Raw genomic sequence first — 25,225 nt, 5'->3', positions numbered from 1 at the left:
ATTATAGATTCTATAATATATCTATAATATTAAATTTTGAGTCATTCTGAACCATATTTGCAATAATACTTAGGGGCTCTACTAATGGGAAATAATTCAGCACTTTAAAAACTCAGCTTGGTATATTCACCAAATTATTATAATCCAACCCCCTTATTTTACAGATTTTAAATGTTAAGTGGGGAAGTGAAGTGATTTTCCTCCCATACTTCATATTGGAAAAAAAAAAAAAAAAGATGGCACCATTCCAGCAACTGAACAACATATACTGAAACCACATTACTTAAATACTTATAATCCAGTGCTAATTTTATGCCAGAAGGTAGGGGTGGGTTTAGGGTTTTTTCTCTTATTCCCCAAAATGTATTTGATGCCAAGCTGGGATAATGCAAAACAGTCACATTTAAGATTAAACATTACTAAAATAAAACACTTTTATAAGAAATTCTTGTCTATTATATTTGAGTTGAAATGGATCAGTGCCCTAACTTATAAGATCTAGTCCCTTCATTTGAAAGAAGAGGTTGAGAAGATGATAGATCTCTAGTTCCTTCCAGCTCTAACTCTGTGGTTCTCTGAGGAGAGGGTAAGACACTACCTTTTAGTAAAGAAAAAAGGCCTTTTCTCTAGAGGATTAAATAACATTGTTTCCTAAAATGTATCTTCAGTTTTAAATTCTTTGGTTTCTTCATATAGATTCGTAAATCAAAAACATTCCTCGAGGTAACTTTGGGGTTTTGATCTGTTACCATTATGTGTTTTTTACTAAGTTTTTTTTTTTTTCCTTACTCTCCACACACCCATATACGATGCTATCTATACACCTCTCTCCCTGAACTACTAAACTTAGATCTAAATGTAAACAGAACTATTATCTAACTACATCAAGGTGGAAACTGTGACTTAAGGGAAAAAATATCTTAATGGATTCAATTCCAACAGGTTCCTAACCAAGTTCGGTTTGTGCTGTATTTGATGAGCCTACGGTAGCTACAGCTGACAGCGCCGTATTCACAAGACAAAAAAAGTTCATGTCAAAGAGAAGAAAAAAAAAATTTTAGGGAGGTCTCAATCCTCCCAATATCGTTTCCACAGAAGCAGAGACCAACTTCAGGTAAAAAGCGCTATTCTATTGCTGAGCTGTTTCTGTATTTTCGAGTCCCGCACAGTACTCAAACCACAATGGACTGGAGTCTGCATTTCTTTCTTTTCCTTGTTTTCTTTCTCCGCGCCTCCCCCCCCCCCTTTTGGTGGCCCCCGAACTGCAATTTCGGTTTAGGGAACTCTCAGTGAGGAAATTCCATCCACCAACGCAGAAAGATAACTGCTCAACAGCTAGTAATCTTAAATTGGCTGGAAGTACGGAGAAGTGAAGTCACTTGCTCACAAGTCCCCCAGCCAAGAAAGTCGGAGAAAAAACTATGAAAAGCCAGATCTTTTTGATTCGAGGCCGGCTGGATTCAATTCTCTCATCTATCTATCAGTCTGGGGAAGGGAGGTGACCGTGCCGCCTCCGACTGCCTAGGAGCAGGATGTCTTGGGACTAAGGAAAGGTCAGGGGAAGGGAGAACAGGGGTGGGAGGAGGCGGCGACGCCAAGCTAAAGGGAAGGCAGCAGTAAAATCCCTGGAAATTTGGAGCCGCTCACTCTTCGAAAGCGCCGAAAGGCTTTTTTTTTTTTTTTTTTGTTCCAAAGCGCTTTCCCTAAAGCGCCCCAGGAAGACGTTAGTAATCTCCCTCCCCTGAGCGCCCAACCCGGTGCAAAGCACTCATGTGCCCGGTGGTTTAAAAGTTTGCCAAGTCGGAGGCGCAGCTCAGTCTAAGTAAGTTTCAGAGTATCAAAGCTTCTCGGTTTCAGAGAGATGCAACCTGCCCAATTAGAGGTAAGTGGGTGGAGGCCCCCTCCTCCAAGGGGTCGCACCAACCCCAAAAGCCCTGCCTTTCCCCGGGGCCCTGCACCTGTCCCCCTCTGCCACCGCCCCCCAACGCCACCGTCCCCCCTGTGACGCGCAGCAGCTAGCCGCGTATCCCAGATGCTAGCAGTCCCCTCCGGGCACTTTTTCAACCCCAACCCGGCCAGGGAGCAAAGCAGAGGTGGGGGAAATAAGAATGGGAGGCACTTGGCACCCCAAAACTCGCTCACCTGGGCGGTGGGTGGAGTTGTTGTTAGGAGGAGGAGGAGGGCGAGGAGGAGACGGCGATGATGGTATTAGCACGTCTTAGCCGTCGGTAGCCCCGGCGGGAGGGGCTCGGTCACTACAAACCCCGGGCACCGGCACCGAGTGAGCCGCTCCGCCGCCGCCCCCTCCGCTCTTATACCGGTCACAGCACGCCCCGCCCCGCCACTGCTGCCTCCGCCCCCAACTCGGCCTTTCCGAAGATAGCCAGAGGCGGGACTAGGGCGGAGCTGTCCAAAAAGGGATCCTTCCGCAAGGGTACTGACGAAGTAGGGGCACAGAGATAATCCCCTCTCTGATTGGCTGCACGAGATCAATGGTTGCCCAGAAACGAGTAAATTAACGGGGAGGACAGGAGAAATAGGGCTGCGCAGGCGTGGTGATAACTAAAAGTGGTCTTGGGGAGAGGTGTCAATTGAGGAAAACCATATCCTGAGCTCTAGAGCTAAACTACAACCCTTTCTCCTCATTTGGCCCCAGTGAAATCTATTATATACTAACTCATCTAACTTAGAATTTAGTTCTCTTTTTTTCTATTCCTCCTTTCTTTTGCCCCTTCCCTATGTCTTAACTCAAACCCTCCTCTCCCTCTCAATCCAAATGCACTTTGTCTCTCAAATCATAGTATCATAGATTATGAGTAGAGATCACAGTGGCTTAAGTATTTTAAGTTAAAAAGGAATCATATAAATCTAGTATCATTCCCTCTTTTTTAAAAAAAATTAAAAAGTACTAGAAGCTGCCTCTAAATACTCAATGATTGAGGAAATATATAATAAAAAAATGCTACAAATTTAGTAACTTTTAAAAGTTTATTTTATTTGCTGCTGATAAATTGTGATTGAACACAGCTGACAAATATAATCACACAAGCCACAGCCCAAATGTACTTTTTCCCAAAACCTCTAACACAAAAGACAGTTCTTTGGAATTTACAGTTTGTGGGAAAGATTGCACCTTGACTCAATTTTTAAGGCTAATAATTGTTTTTTACAGAAATCACTCTTCAAAGCCATCCCCACTCATAAAATCCACCCTCATAATAAAGACAAACAGTAATGTAAATAGTTCTTAGACCTACTAAAAGTGTATTCATTGTTGAGAAAAAGAAAAATACTCATTCTTCATCAATTCATACACATCTTCACATAATTCTTTGAGTTTTATATTTATTTTATCCAAAATAATATTTCATTATGCTCATATAACATGATTTATTCAGGTCTTCCCCAAGTATTGCTAAACAATTGTTTCCAAATGTTTCCTAAACAAATTTGCTACATGTATTTTTATAAAGCTCAACATTTCTTCATGGTGTTGAAAGTGGTTAACAAGGTGATTGGTTACCTTGTTTCCTTTCATTTTATAAAAAAAGAGAAAAGGCCCCAGAGATTGGAGACTTATATAAAGGAGAAGGAACCTTTTAAAGGACTTCTTTCTTCTTTTGGATAGCTATAATTGTGAAGTTTTTCCCTAATTCCAAACTAAACCTTTCTTAAATGTCTATCTCCTCGTACTACTAGTAGTTGTGTCATCTGGGGGCAAGTTCATATAACAAAATTATTTTCTCTTCCACATGACAATCCTACAAATACTTGAAGACACTTAATATGTCCCTCCTAAGTCTTCACAGATATTTTGGGGGGAGGCGTTGGGTTAAATGATGTGCCTAGCTAGTAACTGTCTGAAGTTAGATTTGAAGCCAGATCCTCTTGACTCCAGAGTCCATGTTCTATCTTTCCACAGATCTTTCCAACATCTTATCTGTTATTATCTTGAAAACTCATTCTTGCCATGGGAGCTTTCAGTATGCAAGTTTCACAACTTAAGAGGAAGGCATATTAACAAGACTCTTTAATTTGCATTATTAACATTTAGTTGTGTAGATGGAGTATCATAGGATACAATGGATAGAGCACCAGGTCTAGAATGAGGAAAACCTGAATGCAAATTAAATCTCAGATACTTATTAAGCTGTATGATTCTGGGCAAATCACTTAACCCTATTTGCTTCAGTTGCCTCATCTGTAAAGTGAGCTGGAGAAAGAAGTCACTCCAGTATCTTTGCCAAGAAAACCCCAAATAGGGTCATGAAGAGTCAGACAGGACTGAAATGCCTGACCAATAATAAAAATTCTAGACAACCAATAAAACAATAAATCAAGGCCTGATATATAGCATTTGCAGATTTCTAAAGTGCTCACCTTAAAAAATTAATAATTGAAGAGTGAAATGAGCAGAACCAAGTGAATGTTTATAAAGTAACAGTAGTATTATTTGGAGAATAACTATGATAATGTCTGAAATTATAATCAAATCAACCGCAAAGGACCTGTGAAGAAAGATGCTACCCACCTCTCAAACAAGAAATGATAAATAGAAGTTTGCATAGAATACTTTTACATATACATAACTATAAATATATATCATGCACACACATATATTCATAGCTGTGTGAAATGATAAGGAGAAGGGAGGGAGACTGTTCAAAACTTAAAATGCAAGAAAAATATATTAATAGGGGTGGGGGAGAAAATCTAATAATTGGCTCATTGAAGCCTGTCTGGATTCATCTTCCCTCCTCTGCTCTCCAGTCATTGTTCTACCTAAAATGTGGTACCAAAAATTGAACAGAGTATGATTATTTCTCTTAATCAATATAAACTGTAATACACTGAAGTAATAATCATAGGCTAAAATCACATTTGCCTTTTTGACTACCATATGACGTTGTTTACTTATTTTTAAGTTACAAACCATTAAAAGCTACAGATTTCTGTCAAAAATAACATATTTCCTCCATCTTGTTCTTCTGAAGTTGATCCCATGATTCTTTAAGTTGACTTTCTGACCCCAAGTCTGACTTTAATCTCTATTAAATTTCATCTTATTAGATTTGGCCCCAAGTTTTAATCTGTCAAGATCTTTCTGGATCCTGATTGTTACCCAATGTACTAACTGTTCCCCTTAGCTTTGTGCCATCTGCAAATTTAATAAGCAGGAAATCTATGTCATTTTTCCAAGTCATTGATACAAATGTTTGACAACATTGCTAATCCTTAGCAATCCTTCTTCAGTTCTGTCCAGTAGTATCATATGTCTTCAGAGGAATCACCTTAATAATTATGTAGGATTTTTTAGGATGACATTTCTCAGGATTTCTTCTTCCTATCCAGGAAGTCTAGATGACCCTTTATTGAGTATATATATATATATATATATATATATATATATATATATATATATATACAGAGAGAGAGAGAGAGAGAGAGAGAGAGAGAGAGAGAGAGAGAGAGAGAGAGAGAGGGATTCTTGTTTCTATATGAATCATATATGAGCTCATATTTGAGTCATATATGAGTCAAATTCAAATAGCAAGAGATTCCTATAGGCTGCATGTTGACTAAGAAGACACAAAGTAAAATTATCTACGTTGAATTACATTTTTATTTATTTTGTTAAAACTTTTTCCAATAACCTTTTAATCTAGTCTAGGCCACACCCAGGAGTCTGCATTATCTGATGATCTCCAAGGTCCTCTTCAGCTCTGAGATTCTATCATTCTGAAGCTAAATGACGAATCCAAAATCATAGATCGAGTTTTTGGCAGGTACAGGGATTCAAATCCAGGTTATCCCATGTCTTTTGACACCAAATTGATTTTTCCACTATATTTCATAGTTGTCCCAAAGAAGGGATGTGACTTTCCCCAGAACAATACTTATTCATTAGATAAATTAATGTTATCCATGCTCATATCATAGTCTAGATCAATAGTTATTCAATACATTTTTGTTGCTTGTGTAAAAGGAAGAGAATAAAATGCAGGCTTCATTTTATATAAGGTACAGACAAGTTGAAAGCAAATAGATTCCTATCTTAACAGACTTGAAAAAAGTTTTTGATATGTTGGACAAAGAATTATTCCCAAGCTTATTATTTTTTTAAAGATTGGATTTTTTTTAATATATTGGATTTCCTAAAGCTGGTATCCCCATGTATAAAAAACCTCTCCAGAAATATTTTAAGAAGGGTAGGATATAACAAAACCTTCCCAAAGAATTCCTTGTCTTTTTGTAAATAGCTTTCTGGCATCATAAAAGCACAGCAAAGCTGTCTTTCATTATCCCCATTTTATAGGTGGAACACAGGAAGTACAGAGATTCAGCAAAGCAGGCTAGCAAGTCATTGGCAGTGACTGGGCTGGACCCTGCGCCTGGGGATTACTACCCAGATAGAGGTATCTCGTGTATCTATGATGCTGCCTCTCATGCCTCTTCAAGCTAGGACCCACCCCATTTCCTTATTCTCTAACACCTCCAAGGAGATCCAAACACCTTTCTGCTGAATTTACAATAAAAACAAATATTCACTGAGCACAGCATACCACTTGCTCCATAACTGGTGATACAATGAACATATGACATGGTCCCTAAAGGGTTTAAGAGTATTCTTGGAGAAACAAGGCATAAATCTAGACAGATTAAAAACAAGCATAGGTTAAATGTAATGAATAGTGTTATTGTTCACTCCTGTCTGATTATTCATGACTCTGTGGACCATACAGCCTATAGGTTTTTCTTGGTAAAGATACTAGAGTGGTTGGCCATTTTCTTTTCCACTGGATTAAGGCAGACTGAGATTAAGTGGTTTGCCAAAGATCACATAGTTAGTAAGGGTCTGAGGCTAGATTTAATTCAGATCTTTCTGACTCCAGGGCCAATCTCTATTCACTAAACTGCTGTGGGTGAATGGAATAAGCCATAAATATTGCAGAAACTCAAAGGAAAGAAGGTGTGATTATTGGAGACTCGGGAAATAAGAGTAGGCATTATAAAATAATAGTCACTTCACTGAACTGGAAGAAGCCTGGTGTTGGTAGCAATAATAGTCCAACCATTCCCAGAATTATACAACATACCCCGACAATGATTAGAGGAAGTTAGATAACTCAATAGATAGAGCACAGACTTAAAGAGTCAGGAAGCTCTGAGTTCAAATCCAGCCTCTGACACTTACTACCTGTGTGATTCTGGGTAAGCTACTTAACCTATGCTTGCTTCAGTTTCCTTATCTCTAAAAAGGGAATGATAATAGCACTTACTTTTCAAAATTCTTGTGAGGATCAAATGAGATAGTACTTGTTGGTTTGGTGGGTTTTTTTAATTAATTTTTTAGGTTATGCTTGTACATTCATTTTTTGCATATTTCCATGAGTTATGTTGGGAGGGAAAAATCAGAACAAAAGGAAAAAGACATGAGGAAAAAATCAGAAAAAAGGATGAAAATACTATCCATTGATCACATTTAGTCTTCTTAGTTCTCTGGATATAAATGGCATTTTCCATCCAAAGTTTATTGTAATTGCCTTGGATTGCCAAATTGCTAAAAAGAACCAAGTCTATCATAGATGAGTTAGTTTATAAACTACATCATTGTAGGTGTGAATCTTATAGAACTACATTAGCACAGTACCTAGCACATCATAAGCACTTGTGAATTTTAGTTATTATTATGAAATGTTATATTGTTATTAGCTATTAATATAGTCTTCTTGAAGACTTTCATTAAGGATAAACTTATAATCACTGCAGGTAATTCATTCCACTTAAGATAGGTCTAAATCAGATAGCTAAGATCAATCTTTTTTTGTGTTATTGTCCCCTTTTAAAGTCTGGTAAAATTTATGGGCCCATTCTCAAAATAATTATATGGTTTAGGGAAACAATGATATATCTATCGTGCATCCTTCCCAGAATGCCCACGATCCAATTCTAGATCAGTGAAGATTAGGGCCAGTCATTTCTTCTTACTTTTCTAGATTGCATTTTACTCATTGATAAAATGAAAGTGTTAGACCGGATATGATGTTTCATCTCCAACATCCTATGATTGATAGCATCTTCATTATTATTTCTTTGGCAATTTATCAGATTATCAGAAGACTCCTGAAACTAGAGATAATTTAACTAGGATTTCATCTCCTGATTCAAAGGAGAAAGACCTGACCAATCTATCACCCCCAACTGTCCAACCTCTGGGAATTGGAAGGGATATAATCATGGGGAAAAATGATTCCTAGGAAAAGAATGCCCCATAGCTCATGGCTTGGTGAAGGTATTACTATAGTGAAGAAGTCCTGTTCCTGGATCCTTGAAGCCACAGACCCTCAAAATCTATATCTAGGATGTGGGAACCATGGAAATCTTTTTTTGACTCTAGACCTACCCCCCAAGAACACCCAGAAAATAGCAAGGTTACTAGAACTTTTTGAGGGCTCTTTAGTAGCTAAGGCAGAAATGCTTCATGCTGCTATAAGTAATGACAAGCAAGATGATTTTAGAAAAATTTGGAAAGACTTACATGAGCCGATGTAAAATTAAATGAACAAAACCAGAAGAATGTTGTACAATGAAGAACTGTGAATGACAGCTATTCTCAACAATGCAAAGATCCAAAGCAATCCCAAAGAGCTAATGATGAAACATGCTACTCACTTCTGGAGAAAAAAAAATTGTTATTGTTTGAATACAGGCTAAAGCATGCTATTTTTCACTTTATTTCTTTCATTCTTTTTCTTTGATTTGAATCTTCTTGTACAAAATGTCTAATATAGAAATGTTTTACATTGCTTATCATCTCAGAGAGAGGAGAGGACAGAGTGGGAAGAAGGGATAGCATTTGAAACTCAAAACTTTTTTAAAAAATGTTTAACATCCAATTGGGGAGGGAAAACAAATTATTTTTTTAAAAAGAAATGCTCTGCACTGATCGTTTCTTCATTAGTTACCCAGTTTGACCTAGGTGACAAGATGAATGAAGCTGTAAACGTTGAAGAAGAATCTTTAGGCAGCTTACTAAATAAGACTGAACTGACCAATAATAGACAATTCAGGTAGCATGCTTCTAAAAACCCTCTAGAAATTTCTGGAGACACTAAAGACATTGTGTAATTGCTTGATCCTTTTGAGAATGATAAATTTCTTGGCTGTTTTGAGTCACGTGGTGCCTCAATGCTGAAAAAACTTGGCATTTTTGATTGCATTGTAGATGATCATGGACCAAAGTCTACCTTTCCCCTCAAGATGACAACAATGGGGATTGGGAAGAAGGGGAAAGGATTTTGCAGTTGTCTAAAGAAAGTTTCTGCTCAATGCCTTTGGATTTGATTGGCATCTTCCTTGGGAAAGAATGGATCACTTCTTTAGCCATGATCAACCCGAAAATATTTCCCCTATGGAAATCATAACTAGATGAGTTTTCTCCTAGTACCCTGGCTACCATTGCCCCTTTTCTGATCTTAAGTAAATTAGAATTCCAGAGTATGTGTGTCCAGGATTAGAGGTAGTCTTTTCCTCTTAAGTTTAAAAGATGGAGAGGCCCTGGGTTGGAACTAGCTGGAGGCAAGAGAAGCTTAAGCATTGGAGAGTTCAACCAGCAAGAAAAAGGAATGGCTCAAGCACAGCTGTTCATTTGATTGGACATTGACAAGTCAAGGTAAAATAGAAAATGATATTCACAGGTTTGAAAAATTGCTTTGTGTTCCAAGAGGCTTAAATATGAGCATTGTCTAGGATGTTAACAATGGTTATAAATTAAATTACTGAATCTTATTGATTCATTTAGTCCTGTTACTATTTTGTTATTCTTTATGATTATAATTCTTTTTTGTACATGGAGGAATAAACTTAGTTCCCAATAGCCAATTTATATTGTACATTGAATACTTTTTTATACCATCCTTTTGGGAAATCCCTTAGACTTATAGATCATGGGTTATTATAGATTATAATCTAATTTACCATCATTAAAACTGCCCCCAGAATGCTGGAGTAGAAAACTTAATGAGCCACTGAGTGCAAGAAGATCAACAACGTCACCAATGGCAATTGGTACTAAACTAAGACCAATTCATATGACCTATTTAAGGACAGAAGGAAGCACAGATTCTCAGATACTATAAGTTTATTGATAAGAATCATTCAATGAATAAATTAACAAATAGGTGTTAAGTTCCAGCTGTGTATCAGGCACTGTGCTTGGCATTTAGAGAAAAAGGACAAGAAATGCCCTGTCCTAAGTAGTTTACATTGTAAAGGAGAGTAGTCAACAGGAATATGTGTGTGTGTGTGTGTGTGTGTGTGTGTGTGTGTGTGTGTATGTATTTAAAACTACAAAGTAGTTAAAGGGATAGTAGCAACCAAGAGGTTTGGGTCAGGCTTTGCATAGATAATATTTACATTGAGTTTTAACAGAAACAAACAATCCTAAGATGCAAAAGGGAGAAATATGTAATTTGGGCCCAGAGGACAGCTATTGCAAAAACATTCATGTGGAAGATAGTGAAGTGTGTGTAAAGAACCAAGAGGGCAATCTGAGAAAGGGATGAATATAGCAAGGCTGAAAAAGATATTGGGACCAGTTTGTGAATAACTTTAAAAGTCGGAAAAGTTTATATTTGATCTTGAAGTCAATCAGAGCCATGGAAGTTTATTGAAGAAGGGAGTGTCATGTTCAGATTTACATTTTAGGAACAATTTTGTAAATTAAATTTCCTGAAATTTTGACTCCAATTCATGGAAATTGGAATAGCTTAGAATAATAGTTGTCTGTAAATAGATTTAAAAAAAAAAACTGTTAGGCAATGTGAGAGCAACTAGACTGTGCAGTGAATACAGTGTTCCTGGCTTGGATCTGATTTTAAATTTGGCCCCAGTCACTTACTATCTGTGTGACCCTCTGTAAGTCACTTAATTCTGTTTGCCTCAGTTTCCTCATCTGTACAATGAGCTAGAGAAGAAAATAGAAAACCTGTATCTCTTCCAAGAAAATCCCAAATGGACTCACAAAAAATCTGACATGACCAAACAAGAACAAAAACCTAAGCATTATGTTTGCAAGTACAAGCAAGGAAAACAGTTCCTCTCCTCATGTAACTTACAATCTGCTGGGGAATTAGTACAAATTATATTGTCCACTACAGACTGTAAGTGCTATCAGAATTCAGAGAAAAGAAATTACATTGGTTGGAGTAGCTAAAAAAGGACACTTCATATAGGACAGGGGAAAGGCTTATATCTTAAGTATGGGTAGGTAGGATATTGATAGAGGGCAGAAGGGAGGGAGGTCATTCTAGAAAAGAAAAGCAAAATTAGAGAAGGAACAGAAATGGGATATTCATGAAAGTGAAAAACATGACCTTAGGAAGGTTGAAGATAGAAGAATGTGTCCTGAGGATTGGTTATATCTAAGGGAAAACTGAGAGGTTAAACAGTCAGTTCAGACCCTTCACAAGATCATTCCAACCTAACAGTCAAGATGATTCCACATTATTCTTGGGCTCCAACTCTGCATTCAAGCTAGAATAACCTCCTGTTTGTTCTGCAATATATAATCTTCCACTTCCTATTTCTTCAGACTATTTCCCAGGTCCCAAATTTACTCCTTTCTTACTTCCCTTTGAGGAATTCTAAACTCCCTTCATGATTCAGTGAAAGTGCCACCCCCTTCTCTTCTAATTTCCTCCCATTCTTGTTCATGTGCTTCAAACGCAACTGAAAACTGGAAATAAGGACAGAAGCTATCTCCCAGGGTTGTTTGAGGATCAAATAAGAGAATATTTTTAAAATGCTTGGCACAATTGTTGATACATAGTAGGTGCTTAATAAATGCTTGCTTTCTTTTTTCCTCTTTTCTTTTTTCCTTTCCTTCCTTCCTCCCTTGAAGTCTTCTTTTCTCTTTCTCTTCCTTCTTCTCTTCTCTTCCCTTCCCTTCCTTCCTTTTTTTTCCTTCCTTCTTTCCTTCCACCTTCCTTCTTTCCTTTTGTTCCTTTCTTCCTTCTTTCCTTCCATCTTTCCTTCTTTCCTTTTGTTCCTTCTTTCCTTCCTTTCTTCTTTTCTTTTTTCTTCCCTCCCTACTTTCCTTCCTTCCTTCTGAACCCACCTGAAATTACTTTATATATATACAAAAAGTGGAGGTTTTCTTAGTCTTTTGACCTTTATTTCTACATATTTTACCCAATACTATAATGAAAGTTTCTTGAAGACAGAGACTACTCCATTTTAGAGATTTTCTCTTGTTTTATCACCTGTGCCTACTAGTACATAGCAAGCACTTAAATAAATGTTTGTTAAATTGAATAAAATTTAATATTAAGGGGAAAATCCAGGAAGAATTTAAACTTAATGTGGTAGGCAATAAGGACACCTACCATACATTAGCATAGATTAGTTCTTCATATATTTATCAAGGACTTTGTGTCTCACAAAAACCCCATCATATAGATAATGCATGTGTGATTATCCTTATTACAGAGGAAGAAACTAAATAAATCTAAGGGAGATCATGTGGCTTACCTGGGGTCATGGTAAATGGGAATAGAAATAGGTAAATGAAATAGAATTGGTTAAATCTGCATAGGCTCCCAGTCTCTTAGGTTTACAACCCAGAAGTCACCCTTGACTCCTCATTCTCTCTCAACCCCATATCCAAGCTGTTGTCAAGGCCTAATGATTTCTTCCTCTACAACATCTCTCAAATATACCCCTTTCTCTTCTCTGACAGAATCTCCACTCTAATGCAAACCCTGATCACCTCATGCCTGGATTATTGCTACATCCTGCTGGGTCTAAGTATCAAGTCTCTCCTCAACTTCTAAAGTCATTTTCCCCGGACCCAAGGCTGATCATCAGTTGCACCTCATCCACCCCTTCCAGTAGTTCCCTGTTGCTTCTGAGAGCAAATTCAAAATCTTCTGACATTCAAAGTCTTTCATAATCTAGCCCTGAATGACCTTTCCAATCTTTTTATACCTTATTCCCTGATTCATATTTCTCAGTCCAATAACACTAATGGCCTGGCTGTTACAAGAACAGAATACCCCAACTTTCAGCTCCCAACTTGATCTCTGGACATGTTCTGTGACACTGTTCCACATTTTTGTTATGCTCTCCTCCTTCCTCTGCTCTGACTATTGACAATTCTGGCTTCCTTTTAAAATCCCAACTAAAATCTCACTTTCTACAGGAATCCTACCCCTCTTAATACTTGTGCCTTCTCTCTGTTAATTATTACCTATTTATCCTGTATGTAACTCATTTTGTATATATTTGTGGACATGTTGTCTGCTCCATTAGATTGTATGCTCCTTGAAGACAGGGATTGTCTTTTGCTTTTTTCTGCATCCTTAGCATTTAACACTGGGATGCTTAATGTAGATGCTTAATGAATGTTTGTTGATTGATTGAATATCAAATAATCTATGCTCTTCTGTCAACACTACAAATTGCCTCATTACAAATTGGCCAGCCATTATACAACACAGAATAAGGTCAGATGAAGATGAAGCAAAGGTCAGCTGGCTTTAATGTGGGTAAAGAAAGACTTAGTGAATTTGATTAATATTCATAACATTAACAAAGCTATTAACTAATAAGTGTCTAGAAGAGATACAAGTTATTGTTCTTAAGAAATTGTACTTAATGGGGCAGCTAGCTGGTGTAGTAGATAGAGCACCAGTCTGAAGTCAGGAGGACCTGTGTTCAAATCTGACCTCAGATACTTTAACACTTGCTGACTGTGTGATCTTGGACAGGTCACTTAACCCCAATTGCCTCAGCCCCCCCCAAAAAAAATTGTACTTTAGTGCCAATGGTCAGGAATGTAAATAAAATAATAGAATATAATTGTAAACATTTTTTGTATTGTAAATGATACTTGTTATTGCATGACCATTGGCAGATTATTCCCCTTTCCAATCTCAGTTTGCTTATCTTTAAAAGAATATTTGCACTGTCTTTCTTTAGAAGCTGTTATATAAAACAAAGTGCTGGCTGAATTGTTTGTTGTTTAATGGAAAAATATAGTGATATGAGCTCAGATAAAAGAAAGTTCACTTCCAGATGGGAAGATCACATGATGGACAGGCAATATGAAAGCATCAAACATTTCTTCCCCCTGCCAAAAGGTGAATAGGTTGAATACTGCCTTGCATTTAGTAGTTGCCCAGTAAGTATCTGTTTATTTGGCAAGATCCAAAGTGACATCACTGGGAGGGAGAAATGTCCAAAGACAAAGTCTTATAACGTAATCATCCTCCCCCAAGTCCCCAGTGATTCTCCCTCCAACTCCAAAATCATAGTATGCCAAGAATAGGACTCCTTCTGCCAATTCCCCTCACCTTTCATTCCCTTACTTCCAGTAACACTGAAAGAGGTAGGGCAAGTAAGCTTTTGTCACTGGCTATGGCTAACTTAACTCCTTTGATCCTTCATGTTCCCATTCTGAGGATTAATGGTTTTCAAATCCTCCTGCTGAGGAGGGAGATGTTATGGCAGTAGAAGCTATAAGGCAAGATGATTGTTTGTTCATTTCATATCTCATGAATGGTAGCTGTGGCCGTTCTGGAAGAGTCTGACATCTACCCAGTACTTAATAGAGTGCTTATCACACAGGAGGCAATGAATAAATGTTTGTTCAATTGAATTACATTTGGGTCCCCAAACAACCCTCCAACTCGCCTGCCACAGAGCCTGGAATTTCTATGATTCTCTAATGTTGAGAAAATACCCATAGGAGTACCATGATTCAAGTACCTATAAGAAATCTTTATGTCATTTTGCAGAGGAAGAATGAAAGATTCAAAGACTTGGCAGAGATTGGCCAAAGTCATACAGATATAGATGGTAGCCAAACTGGACGCTAGACTTCAGGTCTGAGAAGACACTATAGCATAGTATAAAGAGTGTTGTCTCTGAACTCATGTCACAGGACCTGGGTTCAAATCTTGCCTCTAATAATTATTTAGCTATCTGACTTTGGACAAATTCCTTAATCTCCCTAACCCTGTTTCCTCATTTATAAAATGAGGCAGTTGAACTAGATCCTAACCTTGTGCTTTCCCCTACTTTAGAGTACAGGCAGCTAGCTCCTTATTCTAGTATTTTTCCCCTTTACACCAACCTAGTTCAGCATACAATCAGCTAGCTGATGAAGTGGATATAGTGCCAGGCCTAGTGACAGGAAGGCTCATCTTCCCGAGTACAAATCTGACCTCAGACACTTCTCAATTGTATGATCAGGGGCCTCACTTAATCCTCAGTTTCCTCATCTGTAAAATAAGCTGGAGAAGGAAATGTCAAACCACTCCACTATCTCTGCCATGAAAACACCAAATGGAGTCACAAAGAGTTGGACACAGCGGAAAATAAATGAACAATGAAATTCTAATGTGCCAGCTGTGATTTCGTTGTTCAGATTTGAGAATGACTAGGCATCTTGTGAATCTGTGAGAGAAGGGACATAAGCCTAAGTGTTGAGGAAAGATCGGGAAAGGTCTTTAAGTTGAGAGGCTTACCGTGGTCAGATTCAGTGGGTACAAGAGTAAAGAGGAGGGCTCTGGTATGTCAGGGGCTAATGTGATGGCACTAAGTGCCTACATTTCTATAGTACTTTAAAGTTTACAGAATGTTTTACATAAACACTCTTATTATAGCCTCACAATAACCCTGTGAAGTAGGCATTATGATTATTACATCCATTTTGTAGACAAGAAAAGAGATTCTCAGAGAAGTTAGGTGGCTTGCCTGTAGATTTTCAGCTAATTAATGTCAGAGACAAAATTCACGTCTGTATCTTACTCGAGTCTGACAAGCGTCCACTTGAGGTATCCATCTTCATGTCTCTCTTAGTGGCCCTAAAAGGAAAGGCTGGAGTTCTACCTGTTTTAAAATTTTGCTAAGAACTGGCCCTCCGACTCCTTTGGATCTCTGAATAGAGATGGGGATTGGTCTGGTGATTTCACTGGAACTGGGAACTTCTGGACTAGGTAATTGCCTCTACTAATATAGGTTGATGCCTTCTCAGAGTGCTGAGAGCTTAGTGATTCATCATCAGCCAGTATGACAGACCGGAGCCTCGTCCAATTTCAAGATGCCCCTCAGCCTGGGACCTTTCCCTATGGCATCCTCTTTCCTTAATACCTCTCAAAATACTTAGCTAGCTCTAATATGATAAACTAAGAGGTAAAAGTCCAGATCTTCTTGACTCTGAATTCCTCTCTTGAATCCATTATGTGATACTGCCTCTTGCTGAACTACAAGAAACTAAAAGCCATAATCCTCATTCTAAACTATTTGACTATTTGTATTTCTTTCAACCTTCTAGGTAGCACCCACGTATTCCTCAAAGAGATAGAACGATAAGAAAAAATTAACACTAGACTAAAATTTGGACTCTATCCTTTATCAATCCTCTTTTATTGTTTTTGTTTTTCAGTCTTGTCTGATTCTTGACCCCATTTGGAATTTTCTTGGCAAAGTTTTTTTTTTTACAGATGAGGAAACTGAGGCAAACAGGGTTAAGTGACTTACCCAGGATCATACAGCTAGCATCTAAAATTAGATTTGACCTCAGGAAGTTGAGTCTTCCTGACTTCAGGACTGGCACTCTATCTACTTTACCACCTAACCACCCCTCTTTCCTTTATTTTAGTTCCTTAAGTGCTCTGTGTCTCTACTTTCTCAGTTGTAAAATGAGGCTTGAACTAGAAGAACATAAAGGACAGGAGATCCAAGGTCTAGTTCTTATTGTTCTATTTACTGTGGGACCCTGGATGAATCACTTTACCTATCTGCCTCAGTTTTCTCATCTGTTCAATCGAAATACAAACTTAAGACAGTTTTGAGGAGTGTTATATAAACTTGAAAGCCCTATAAAAATGTGGGGTTTTATTATTTTAAGTTTCCTTCCCCTCTGATATTCTGGGAGCTGAATTGAGCACTGGTGCCCTCCCTTGGTACATTATAAAATCATTCTCTGTCTGTATCATGACAAAGTCTCAAAGAAGGGTTTTGCATAATAAGCAGACTTAGCAAAAGAGGATAGCTGCTTGCTAAGTTAGAGAGAAGTCTATAATTAGGCTGTCACAACATCAGCAAAAGTATATAATAAACGTAACAGGAGAAGAACATGGAAAATTATATTGCATCTGCTAGGACCTCCGGTGGGGACTAGTGGGTTCCTGGGCACTAATCACCACAGTTGAGGTTCACTGTTTTGCTTGTGTGTTTCCTTCTCTTGTGATAAAGCAGCCAGCCAGAGAGAGTAGGCCTTCCTGTTTTCCCCTCTTCCTCTTTTCTCCCTCCCTCCACAAGTGACCCTTTGGTTTTCTTCCATGATTCTGTCATTGGGCCTTACAGGTCATGGTTCAAAGGAGAAGGGATTTACCCAAGAAGCAGATTATATTAACCAACCAGTATCAGCTCCCTCCTCTTCTTCTATCTGAGCTGTCTCAGCCTTGGATTATTATTTCTTTCTTTCCTATGTTACAATCCATGTGATCATAATGTAAACAGGCACTGAGATCTAGGAGAATAGTTCCTTTAATCATTCCCCAAACATTTATTAAATGCTACTATCTCTCTCTCACACGCTAATAATAAACACACATACATAAAGAAAAAGTGTCCCTGCCTTAAAGGATCTTATACTCTAGCAGAGGAAGGGGAGTTGGAAGGAAGGTGATGAGTTGTAGAGCCTCTGCGAAAATCTGGATCCCAGAAAGATAAGGCAAAAGTTAGCCCATCAGAATCCAGGGACCCAGAGGTATGGTACCATATTACATGTTGCCTTACAACTCTTTCTCTTTCCTCAAGAAAAAGTGCTTTAAGGATAGGGACTTCTTTTCCACTTTTCTTTCCATCCCTCACACCTGTGAGGGTGCAAGGCACATATTAGGTATTTAGGAAATGGTTAAAATGTTTCTTTAAAGTCAGACCATGATAACATATTTCTTCCTTTTTCTTTAATCTCTTTAAGAATTCAGAGAAGTCGTAGGTGTTTATTTCATTAATCCTCCTAACATTTGAGCCAGGTGTTGGGCGTATCTCTGGTCCTATTTTACCAATGGGGAATGAGACACAGATTTACCCATTGAGCATTGAGGGTGTTGGATCAGGAAGTGTTCTGGTTTTGTCTCTCCCCTGAATCAGTTTTTTTTCTCTATTTTCCAAACAATTGGCTTTTAATCATTTTGAAACTAGAGGATTCCAGGGGATCAAATCTGACTCAGCTTCTTTCTGGAAATTCACAAACTTAAGCAGTGATTATGCTACTCTTTAAGTTGTAGTTACAAGAGACTTTGTTTTTGGAATAAATAATTTAATGACTTTTTTTCATTTTAGACCTTGTTCAATCAATAACACTTTTTCCTTTAATACTTTTACAGGATGTTGTGAAGCTTATCATACAATGGGAAGAGCATGACATTTTAAGACATATTGAGAAAATGTCCTCTTCAACCCCTTATCTTTAGAGAGTAATGTGCTTAAAGCTTTGGAAAAATGACTGGTTACCAGGGCATTTCCTCAAAGCTGTCTTCCTGGATTGTAGATGGCCAAATTAGTCCATTTTGGCTCGATCCAACCCAGAGCCAAATCACTGTTCATGTGAATCTTTTAACATCCAAAGGATTTTCATCATCTTTGTCCAACTACAGACTCAGACACAGGTTATGCTAGTGAAGAGATGCTTAGTTGGAAGTTGGAAAACTGGTCTAAAATTACTTACAATTATAAATGGAACATGAGACATGGAAAGGATTTTAGAAATCATCCAGTCCAACCATGTCATTTTATAGAGGAGGAAATTGACGCCCAGAGAATTTGTCAAATCAGCTGTGAGGGTAGGGTGAAAGGGAGATTATAGACTTTGGATTTTTCTAGAAAGGTACCCTATAATTAGCAATAATAGCTCAAATGTATACAACATTCTACATTCGCATGATTTATCTCATCTAATCTTCACAACAGCCCTATGAAGTAGGGAGTATAAGTATTACTATCCCCATTTTACAGATCAGGAAGCTGAGACTGAACAAGATGAAATGATTTGACTCTTAAGTGGGAGAAGCAGGTTTTCTGAGCACCCTCCCCACCCCCAATCAGTGCTCTTTCTTATGCACCATACTCCCCATCAAGCAAATGGGATTAAGATGCACTGTCAGGAGTTGTAAGATTTATTTTCAATGTGTTTTGATTTTTCTATTCCTTACATAGTGATAATATCACCTTCTTTTTTAAAATACACATTAGAAACTTAGCAAAAATGCCTAAAGGCATGAAGAAAAATTAAGAATTTAACCGATGGATATGTAATATATTAGAAAGGAAACTATTGGATTTAAATCTGAAATTATAGGATTACAAAGTAATTCTTCCAAAGCAAGCACTTCTTTACTCCGTTATTAAATAAATCAAAGTATGCCTTTGGTGAAGTGAAAAGAGAATTGGATTTGAAGTCCAAGGACTTGGATTCAAATTCTATGTGACTTTAGGAAAGTTGCTTCATAGCTTTTAGATATTAGTTTCTTCATCTGTAAAAAGAGGGGAAGGGTATTTGATTAGATATTCTCTGAGATACTGTTCAGCTCTGCATCCTCTATATCAACTTCTCCTCTGTGTACCTCATTTTCCTCATATATAAAATGGGAGTGGGGTGAGCTAAATGATTTCTAAGGACCCTTCAAACTTTAAGCCTATGGATCTCGTATTAAGAACCAGACAAGTGTCAAGTTTGAGATTTCAAGGCTAAAACTGGTTTTGATTTTAGAGTGCTACATATTTAAGTAATAGATCCACATAAGGGTTTAAGTGACATGAAGTATTCTCTCCTATCAATTTTTTGCACTGCTCCCTGTCTCACCATAGACACACTTAAGTAATTGAAGCATAGAAAATGGCTTTATTTTTGTTTTCAAAACAGACAAGTGTGATCTAAGATCAAGCAAAGAATTCATGGAAACTTGTGTCCAAATGGATTCAGTATTTTGTTGTTGTTGTTGTTGTTGTTATAAATAAATGGCCTCTTTCCTAATTTGATTCACTCGGTAAAAAGACTGTGCTTTACCTCCACCCTCTTTGCTCCCTAGCAATTGAGGCTACTCCTAACTCTTAAAGCCCCTTCCCTCCTTTATGTTGTGCATGAGCTTCAGCTGTGGACAGCTCCCACCAGCTACAGCTAGTGATTCTCACTTTGTAAATAACTAATTTCACAAGACAGAAGACAGAAAGAAATGGACTTTGAAAAAGACAAGATAAGGGGCAGGAAGATCTAGACCTGGCTCAATGGACTCTGAAATGACTCACAGTTACAGAAACGTAGTGTTTTGTCTTCCTTCTGAAACATAATCCTTTGATGTACATCTGTAAAGTGCTTGAAAGCCATTTCTCTCAGCTGGGAGTGGGGGTGGGGATAGACAAAAGAGAGACAGGAAACTAGTGCTTTTTTTAATGTCAAAATTTGGCAAAGAAATTAGGAGAAAGAGATAGAGACAGAGTGAGAGAAACAGAGATGGAGAGAAACAGAGAGAGAGACTGAGACAGAGACACACATATACGATTTTAATCTATTTCTTGTTTTTTTTTCCTCATGGTTTTCCCTTTTTGCTCTCATTTTTCACTTTCAACATTTCTCAACATATATTAAAATTTTTCTCAACATGATTCATGTACATGGATAACATTAAAATTTTGCGTGTGTGTTTTTTTTTTAAAAGAAGCAATAGTAGTTATATTTCTTGTTCCTTACTGTCCCTTTCAGTTCCTCTGTCTTCTGTCACTATTTGACAATATCTCCTGCTTTGAGTTTTACTTCATCCTATACCTTCATTCACATACCCCCATCACACACACTCATCCTTAGTTATAAATACCTTCTGGACCCCAAGTTATTTTCTTTTTTTTCTCAAAGAAAAGGGAAAGAAATATGCATTTATATAGTGCTTAATATTTAACAGCTGGCATAAGTGCTTTTATAAATATTATCTCATTTGATCCTCATAACAATCCTGTGAAGTAAGTGCTATTATTATCCCTTTTACAGCTGAGGAAACAGAGGCAAACAGTGATGAAGTAGCTTGCCCAGAGTCAAACAGACAGTAATAGACAGGCCTGAAGCTGGATTTGAACTCAGTTCTTCATAACTCCAACCCTTCATTCCAGCTACTTCCTTTCTTCCCTGATCACTCACTTATCCTTGGGGACTTTATTAAGGAATTTGATATCCCCTCAAATGGCCTACCAGTTCATCAGCCTCCTCAACTTCCATGACTTTCACTCCAACCTAGTCATCTCAAAGATACACTGAACTCGCCATCTCTTATAGGTATTTTACTTCCATGATTCTTTCTTGCCTTTTTTTTTTAATCTTCACTACAATGTCCAATTAATCTCTCCTTCCATACTCTTCCAGTCCTTTCTCTGACCTCATATTCTTTCTTTTTTTGGTCTTGATGCTTTAGCTAGTCAATCCTCTGATCTTGATCACCTTTCTACCTTCCCCTACTACCAGTCATTCTTTCCCAAACCTGTCTTTGTATGCCCCAGAGTACACTGATACCCTGAATGCTTGTTGAACTAATACTTCTACTGCCTCCTTCACAAGATGGTCATAACAATAAAGCATAATATAAATGCCAGTCATTACTATTTTTATTCAGAGTAAAGGGAAGTTCACTGGGAAAAGGAGGTAAGACATTAGATTAGGAACAGAACTATATATAATATCTATTATCCCTGCTCTGATGTTCCCTTGGTGGAGGGAGGGTGTTGACTTTTGGTGCCACATTTTCACACCTAGGTAAAAGATGCAGCAGGTTTTTTTATTTAATTTCAAAAATAGCTGTGATATAGAGGAAAGAATGCTAATTTGAAGCCAAAAGACAAGTTCAAATCCAAGCTCTGACATTTTTTACCTTTATGGTTTTGGATGAGTCACTTATCCTGCTGGTTGGTCAGGGTTGATCTCTGTAAAATGAGGAGCTTGGGTAATGACCTCTGAGGTTCCTTCTACTTCTAATTGATGCCTTTGCATCCATCCTTGACAAGAAATCCCCTTCAGTGCCCAAGTACCAGCACCATAATCTTTATACCCATCACAAATTCTCTCTCAAAGGCAACAAGATGTCTAAAAGAATGAAGGGAGTGGTGCATGAGACTGCCCACTCAAGCACACATCTCTACCATGTTAGCTTGCTCAAGAATAGGACAAGACATCAATCATTAGCATGTGCTCAAGTTCCCTTCAACAGTATTGAGCCATGCCTATCTCTGGACTGCTTCCCCTATGACCATGAAATTTGCATCTGCTATCCACTCACCATCATTAAAATGGGACTGGGGTGTATGGGGTGTAGGGAAGATGAGCTCCTCTGGTGCGAGGGCTTACTCAGCCCTTTTCAGGGTTGCTCACCCACCTTTGGTGTCTACCTTCACCCAACTCTTACCTGTAGCTCCACGAAGCTATGATATGTACAGTGGTACAATCCAGTAATCATCTAAGCACATAGGTTAAACCAAATTGAGTATAACTGATGGGTGTCAACCTAGCCAGTGAGTTAGGGAGGTGTCTACCCCAAGCCTGTGAAGACTTCCTGGGAAAATGGGCAGATGAATACAATATGCTCCAACAGTCATGAAAGCAGCTGAAGCAGAACCTGGTCAAACATCAGCGATGACAAGGCCATTTATTATATCCCAGGTCATCACCAATTGTTCTGACTTTTGTCTTGCCAATGGATTTCTATGACACTGGAGGAGAATGTGAACCTGATGATTTTTATGACTCTGCCTCACTTAAATCCAGTTCACCCACAAGTCAGAACATCACTTGCAATGTCATTAGTCCTCATCGAAAACAAGGGAAGAACAACAATAACAAGGCTGGGAGAGCTAAGGTCCAAAGAAGATACAAAGGTTTTACTTTAAGATATGGTTTCAAATGGCAGTCTCTTAACTTATCTAGAATAGTAACAATTTGCATTGCCTTCAGATTACAGAACACATTTACACACATTCTCATATGATTTCTTTTTTTTAAAGCTTCTTATTTTCAAAACATATGTATAAATAATTTTCAACATTCACCCTTGCAAAACTTTGTGTTCCAAAATTTTTCCTCCCTTCCCCACAGCACCCTCCCTTAGAGGGCAAGTAATCTAATATATATTAAATATACCATAGGTTTTGGTTTTTTGTTTTTGTTTTCCTGAGACAATTGCAGTTAAGTGACTTACCCAGTATCACATAGCTAGGAAGAGTTAAGTGTCTGAGACCACATTTAAACTCAGGTTCTCCTGACTTCAGGGCTGGTACTCTATCCATTGCACCAATTAGCTGCCCCCATCTTATATGATTGTCAAGAAAACCTTATGGGATGGGCAGTACAATTATTTCTCCCACTTTGTAAATAAGAAAACTGAGATTCATAGAACTTAATTAAAAATGCAAGTTGATGCAATAAAAGTAAGGCTGGACTCCTTTGCAAAAACAAGGAATATTGCTTGTATTTTCAGATTTTTGAAAAATATACTGATTTTTTTGGCAAATATTTTGTTATATAAGATGCTCTATATAGAGCCATATAATGGCTTTATGGAACTGGGAGGAATCCATGGAGAAATTTAGGTAACAAAAATGCAAAAGATATCAATAAAAATAAAACAAATGCTACAAGTCATTTTACATGTAGGGGTAAGATTTTTTTAATTAAGAAAGAAAAGAGGAGCTGGAATTCTAACATCTGGTCCAGTGTTCTTTCCATCATGGCTTATAGTAAAATGGATTAATTTCCTTTATAAATAATTCACATTTGCCTGCTGCTTCAAAATTTACAAATTCTTTTTCTCCCAACCATCCTAGCTGACAGTTTTCCTTCTCAACCTACCTTCTATTTAATTGCTTTGTATTTATTAGTATTTTTCTATTTGTATTTTTTAATGCATATGCTTATATGTACCCCATTATCTCTTCTATTACTATGTAAACTCTTGTAGAATAGAGATTGTCTCAATCTTGCATTTTTATCCACATGCAAAAAGTCCAGTGCCTTGAACCTAGTAGGGACTTAATACTTGTTAATTAATTGAAATGTTCTGTGAGATAGCAGAGATGGTACATCCCCATTTTACAGAGGGAGAAACCAAGGCTTAGAAGATGACACTATTTACCAATAGTCACATAGCTGATAATAATCAGAATTCTGACTCAGACTTAGGCCTTTGGCTATAATTTGCTGCCTTTTTCACTCAAGAATCCTAGATCCAAAACTGACAACAAAAAATTTAGATTAACTCTTTCATTTTACAGGTAGAGATGAGGCCAAGGAACCTGAAGTCATTTTCCTAAAATGTACAGGAAAAAAACACCAGGGGGAGAATTTGAATCCAGATCTTCTGACTCCAGAGACTATATTTTTTCCAATAAACTAATTTATTTCCTCAGCAGAATCCCAAACTGCTTCACCCTTTCTTTTTCCCCCATCTGCTCTCCCAATAGACATGTCACAAAATGTTTCTCAGAGAGAAAAATGCCGGGTGATCTGGAGTAAAGAATCATCTACTGAATGACCAATGACCACAACAATATTGTGCATTTAAATAGCCCTTACTATATGCCTTCACTCTATATGTTCTATTCACTGAACTACTTAGCCAAGAAGTGAAGACCACAAACTCAAAGTCCACGAATGTGCTTTTGATTCCTCCTTTTGGTCCAATGCCATTTTCTTTCATTATCAGCATATTTATGCAAGGGGCGTGTTTATTTGGATAACTGGGATGGGATGCCCTGGCAAGAATTAGTCCATCATATGTGTTCTGGGACAGTGGACCACCCCATTGTGCCTCACAGATCTAGATGGTGAGTACGGTCTCCCCCATCTTTTTTATTTTGTGGAGACAAAAAACCAGGTTGACAAGCTGACAAGATCCTAAAGCTAAAAGTAACTCTAAGGGTTCACCTAATTATAAACTTAATGGGTTTAATGTCAGAAGGAGATTAAGAACTCATCCAGTCCACCTACCCCCTCATCTTATAAATAAAATGAAGCCCTGAGACCTGCCCAACGTTTATGGCCAGGTCCCCAGGCTCCAAACAGAACACTCTTAACCACTTCCCCCCAGCAAACTCAGGGATGGTAGAGTGGGAGGTGTACAGGAAATGAGACTCCAAGCTCGGCTCTAGTCCCAGTGCTATTAGTGACCTTGGGCAAACA

General features: G+C 37.9%; 1 protein-coding gene and 1 long non-coding RNA gene across 3 annotated transcripts in view; one reads left to right on the top strand and one right to left on the bottom strand.

Annotated features, from left to right (window-relative positions):
• TENT5C (terminal nucleotidyltransferase 5C) overlaps window positions 1-15,547 on the bottom strand; it is a 39,332-nt gene extending 23,785 nt beyond the window's left edge. Inside the window, exon 1 of one of the 2 annotated variants that reach the window (XM_031967378.1) lies at window positions 15,531-15,547. The gene's annotated coding sequence lies outside the window, so the exon portion shown is untranslated. Of the gene's footprint in view, window positions 1-2,142; window positions 2,377-15,530 lie in introns of those variants that run through there. The other variant, XM_003769845.4, reaches the window with a different exon arrangement.
• LOC116423417 lies at window positions 1,149-24,366 on the top strand. The gene is made up of 2 exons (XR_004234028.1): window positions 1,149-1,882; window positions 24,319-24,366. It is a non-coding gene; the product is annotated as an uncharacterized LOC116423417 (long non-coding RNA).
• The last annotated feature ends 859 nt before the right edge of the window (window positions 24,367-25,225 follow it).

This window comes from Sarcophilus harrisii, chromosome 4 (assembly GCF_902635505.1).
Source record: "Sarcophilus harrisii chromosome 4, mSarHar1.11, whole genome shotgun sequence".
NCBI lineage: Eukaryota > Metazoa > Chordata > Mammalia > Dasyuromorphia > Dasyuridae > Sarcophilus > Sarcophilus harrisii.
The sequence above is the reverse complement of the archived record's forward strand: the minus strand, read 5'-3'. Positions and strand labels throughout refer to the sequence as shown.